Source organism: Cornus florida, unplaced genomic scaffold (assembly GCF_030987335.1).
Source record: "Cornus florida cultivar Cherokee Brave unplaced genomic scaffold, ASM3098733v1 CherokeeBrave_3.0.0_Hap2_Chr04, whole genome shotgun sequence".
In the NCBI taxonomy this organism is placed as follows: domain Eukaryota; kingdom Viridiplantae; phylum Streptophyta; class Magnoliopsida; order Cornales; family Cornaceae; genus Cornus; species Cornus florida.
Window position 1 is genome coordinate 14,072,110 of NW_026775574.1, and position 6,000 is coordinate 14,078,109.

Consider the following 6,000-nt stretch of genomic DNA (forward strand, 5'->3'; position numbering starts at 1 on the left):
AATTAAAATTTAAATAAAAGGGCATTTTGGTCCAAATATCAACTCTTTTACCCATTAGATAGTTAAGGGGCTTCTTTGGTTAAAAAATTAGACAAGAGAGATTTATTAGAAAGAGTTACAAGTCGAAGAGTTTTTTGGTAAAAAATTAGACGAGGGGTTTACCGGAAAAGATTACAAATCGAGGGGGGTGTTTCTGTACTTTGTCCTTATTTTATATATACACATAAAACCTTATTTGGAACCAAATTTTATTAGAAATTGGAATTAGAATTGGAAAAAGAATCGAATCCTAATATAGATCCTTCCTTACTTACCGAGGGTAAAAATAATAACAATAATCATTTAGATCCTTAATTACATAACAAAAATGTTGTTGCCATTTCAATAATTTTGAAAAGAGGTTTTGATTCATTTAATTATCATTTGAGACTTGAGATGTATTATTATTGAACAAGAATGTTCACCAACGCATTACTCAACTACACGGGATGACACCATTGTCCTGCTACTTCGCTTCTTTGATGTCTACATTGATACATATTAGCCATTACAGTATTATTTATCAGCCATAGTTCAGAGTGGTAGAATAAAAGAATTGAGAAAATAATAAAACTACATTTTACAGCCACACACACACATATATTAAGTAAACCTACTGCATGCCTAGACAACCAAATGGGGCACCGGCAGGTAATATATGTAAGTACTCCGAGTATATTGTATACTTTTTCTCTAAAGAAAGCCTTACCAAGTGCCCGCGTGGCATAAAAAGTATATAACTAGTAAATTTATATAGGTGAAGATTTTCTTAACTCAATGCGCTAAAAGCTCAGTTCAAGATCAACTTAATCCTAAATTCAACAAATTATGATATCTCATAAAGTAGCAGAAGCAGAAGCAAAGGCAAGGTCCACAAAAATATAATAAATTAATTAAAAAAGGCTGAAAGGAACATAAAGTGTTAAATATCTTGGCAAACTGGGAGGAAATTCAATCTCTTCCCCATTCTTCTTCTCGTTGCAGACATTCATGTTGAGTAGAGAGAGTTCAGCTGCCAAAATTAAAATGAGATTTAAAATAATAACAAAATATTTGTCTATGGGATGAGGGACTAACACTAAGATGAACCACTGATTTCACATGTCAACCTAACTAATATGAACCAACAGGTGTCTTCTCCGACTGGAACGACACACCTTGCAACTGGACCGGCGTAAAATGTGTGACTGGCTCTGTCACATCGGTGGATCAGTCCAACGCCGACCTAGCTGGTCCGTTTCCGGACTTTCTTTGCGGCCTTCCTTCTCTCTCTCCAACAACTCCATCAACTCCTCCCTCCCTTCAACGATTTCGGCCTGTAAGAACTTGATCCATCTCAACTTGGCCTTCAATCTCCTGGTGGGTCAGCTTCCCCACATGTTGGCTGACATACTAGAGCTCAGATACCTCGGTCTCGAGATGAACAATTTCTCCGGTGATATTCCGGCAAGTTTCAGACTTTTCCGGCTACTTGAAACTCTCATTCTTACACATATTAGAGCATCTCCAATGCTAAATGCCATTTTGGGCTGCCAAATCTATATTTTGAGAGGAGTTACAGTATCAAAATACTATATTTTAACAATTTGGCTTCAATTGTGCATTTCATCCAAAATGTTATATTTTAGTAATTTTTACTCTCTATTGAACGAAGTCCAACCCACTTCTAGCTTTCTAATCCTACTTTAACTCTGACAGTTGATTTCGAAATTACCTTCCCATCTTAACCGTTCATTGCATTATGTCCCACATAATATTTTTAGGGCAAATCATTTCAGCCTCCCCAATCGCCTCCATCTTTATTCTCGTTCTTGACTCTGAACTTGCCATCTCTCTCTCTCTGTCTCTTTCTCTCTCTCTGCAACTGCAAACTACAAAATCTACAAGAATCAGAAGTTTAAAACCTATATATTTCAGTTTATCTATCTGAATCAAAAGTTCAAAACCCATATCGGCATATCATTTCAGATTGTTCAAAAAATCAAAACCCACATCCGCATATCATTTCAAATTGTTCAAAAAATCAAAACCCATATCCTTCAGTTTTGGAAATGGCAACAAAATGATAGATATATGAATATAAATATATACCCATATATTGAAATTACCTATGTGTTGGTATCAGCGACCGGAGTGAAGAAGACGTCGATCTCTCGAACAACCTGATCTTCAGCGTCGTCTTCCGCAATTGGCTCTGCCTTTGGTTCTTCGCCATCGACGTCCATTTCCGCGGCGGTGGTGGTGGTGGTGGAGGGACGAGAAGGTTCATCTTCCTTGGCGGTGGCGGAATCAATAAATAGTGCTGATAGTGAATCTGATTCTTCGTTTTTCTTCACTATAACGACCCAGATTTCTTAACCCGGTGCGTTAGTGATGAACCGGAAGTTGACCCGATAACGGACCCGAAATGCAGAAGAGAAAGAAGCCAAATGACCTCAAGAGATGTACGTCATCCCTAAGGCCCCAAAATGACTCTCCATAAAGTCACGGAACTCAAATGAAGCAAGAATGCCTAACCCGAAAAGAGATGAACTAAGGGCAAAATGGTCATTTCTCACTGAAAAGGGTGCCACCGTGCACACCATTGGAAGGACAACTGTAATGACCCGGATTTCTCAACCCGGTGTGTTAGTGATGAACCAGAAGTTGACCCGATAGCGGACCCGAAATGTAGAAGCGAAAGAAGCCAAATGACCTCAAGAGATGTACGTCATCCCTAAGGCCCCAAAATGACTCCCATGAAGTCACGGAACTCAAATGAGCCAAGTAAATGAAGCAAAAATGCCTAACCCGAAAAGAGATAAACTAAGGGCAAAATGGTCATTTCTCACTGAAAAGGGTGCCCCGTGCACACCATTGGAAGGACAACGAAAAATGAACAAAATTAGACCAAAGAATCATCTGATTCTGAGTCCGGGCAGAAAAGATATGAAATTTCAACACCCGATGCGAAAGTTATGAAGCAATGACTTAACATTTTCTAATATTTTCATAATAAACTTTGAAAACAAAAGTGCATAGAAAATGAGATACATGTCATTGGCCTCCGGCCTCATCTCATACATGTTAAATACATTGAAAAGAGTGCATTTATGTACACTTTACATATACGAATCAACGAATACAAGTTTAAACAAATAGGGCTACAAAGAGGCATCTTATGCTAACACTTGCATAAAATAGAAACTTAGAAACTATAAGCAATCCAAGGAGCAATGGCATCTTCAAATCTTGAGTCATGTACCTGAAATATGCCCCGGTATCGTAGGGGTGAGTAACATAAAGCTACTCGTAGGAGATGAGCATGCATCGACCTAGCATTTGACAATTTTATCACCTTATGGTGAAACATGTTAAAGGGGCTCATGCCACCTAACGTCTATGTCAAGATGAGACCTAGGGAGCATCCTAAGCTACCTAGATCATTTATATCATAATCACATTGTTCATGCAATTCAAACAACATGAAAACATGTTATACAAGGCAACAAGATATGGATTCTCAAAGTCTTCAACTTGAAATCCAAAATATGAAAACAACAAGTGTGGGTCATGCCACCTAACGTCTATGTTCAAAATGAATCTATAAGGTCATTTCAAAACTACATTTGAACATCAAAACACAAATTATGATATCGATGCAATTTAACCAACAATGGAACTTCCATTACAACGCATGAAGCATGCTTTCACAAAGCTACATCTTAAGCTCAAAATAGGAAATCAAATAAGGAACAACAAGTTACGATATCATCTAGTTATCAACTTGAAATGAAATATGAAATCAAACAAAGTGGATACTCGGATGTCACGCCGGATCAGACTGACAACATAGTTACTTTAGGGTTACTAGCCCATGGGTAACCTCCTATGTGCGTACTAGACTATATAGAGGGACAATCCCCCGTACTAGAACCAAGTCCTGGCCGTAGCCGAACAACGACATCCCCAAGTTTCCAAAATCAACAAATTGTGCAACAACGTATATATATCAATATGTATATACAAGATATCTATTATTTACCAAGCACAATCCAAAATTTGGAAACTTATATAATACATGCTCAAAATTCACAACTACTATGGCATGTAAGATGTCAAATACAAAGTGCTCAATTCCTTACACATAGCAACAATATATTCAATAAGGAAAAACATATTCTCATGAATATAAAAGTAACAACTATGTTATCTAATGGTCAAAAGTAATTAAGTGAACATACATGAAATCCAAATCCATGATTTAAATATAGAAACAACTTCCAAAATGCGATTAAATCCATGCAGTAATAAAGTAGAATTTAATTGAACATAAATAGTTAAATTCTCTAAATTCTAAGTTAATCCAAATAACCTCAATTTAATATATATTGAAATACATGTCATGGTCATCATATATATAACATCAAATGACAAGTTAAGTGATTAAAACACTTAAAATAAAATTAATCAAGCTAATTAATTAATTTCTTCTAGATTTTTAAACAATTCCAAATGCCCTCAATTTAATCTATGTTAGAGAACATGCCAAGGCCTATTTAAATACCACATTACAATTTGATTTAATGCTTGATACCACCATGTGAATTAAACTTTCACTAAAGATAAATATTAAATAAAAGTTATAATTCTTAATCAAATGATCTAAATTTAATATATGTTAACCAACATATCTAAGCATAATTTCCTAATATGTTACAATTCAAATCAAAGTTATACATCATCATAAATTTTAAATCTTATACAAAGAAATAAAAATTACTAACTTTCTAAATTTGATACAAGGCATACATATATGTTGTATAATCATGGCAAACACACAATACAACTCACAAATAATCCTAAAACATTCCCTACCTCAATTGGAATGAAAATCCCAATTACCACCGAAATGAAATCGCCCCAAATTTTCGGTCCGCAAAACAGATTTTTCAGTTTGCTACCTTTAACTTGTAAAATTCATAAAAAAATTCAATTCTAAACCAAATTGAATGAATCTAAAGCCCAATGAAAGCTTAAACACTTTAATTTGATAATATCAATTTAGTTTAGCAAAATATTTTCCCAATTAAAACAATTTTGACCCACAACTTTGAAACAAATTCTACCCAGAAAACACATTTTCAGCCTGTAGCTTCCAACTTTGAAAATCCATGAAAAATTCATTTGACATCCAAATTGGGCAAACCTAATTTCTTTTGGAAGTAAACATATGAGAGTGTAAATTAGAAATTTAAGCCATGATCCAATGTCAAAAGGTTAGTGAAATAAATCATCTAAAAATATGTTTTCCAGCTGCAATAAAAACATGGACAGCAGATAGTTTCGGATTTTTAAAAAACTTTAGAAATGCTCTAAAATCATGAAAAAATTCTGAATAGTGTAAAACCCATGGGGTAAGTTCCAGTAAAAATTTTAATGCAATTGAAGCAACACAACTCCATATAAAAATTCATTTCCGGACCGAAAAGGAAAAGCTTCAAATTTCCAGCAACTAGCTTGCAACTTCAAAAATTCATAACTAATTCATTTTAAATCCAAATTACATGAAACCAAAACTAAATGAAAGCTAATTGAGTATATTTTCATATTCTATATTTAATTTGACAAGATTAATTTCAACTTAAAACAGTTTAAGGGCAAAATACAAGTCATTCTCTTCCATGCATGTAAAACACTCAATAATGACATAAAAATACTTCAAAATAATAGATCAATACCTCACTAGAGAATTGAATCTCTAGATACCAAAGCAAAACTAGGAGTTAGGCTAGATCCTTCAAGGGTTTTAAAGAGGAGGATGAGGGGAACAAATAGTATTCCAAACTTTATAGTCTAAAGTAAGTAGAAGGGCTTCAAAGATCAAGGTCAATGTCTAAGGCTTCAAGCTCCATCCATAGAGGTTAGGGTTTTCTTGTAAGGAAGAGAATGGAATAATATGGTTAAGCGTGAGTAGAGGAA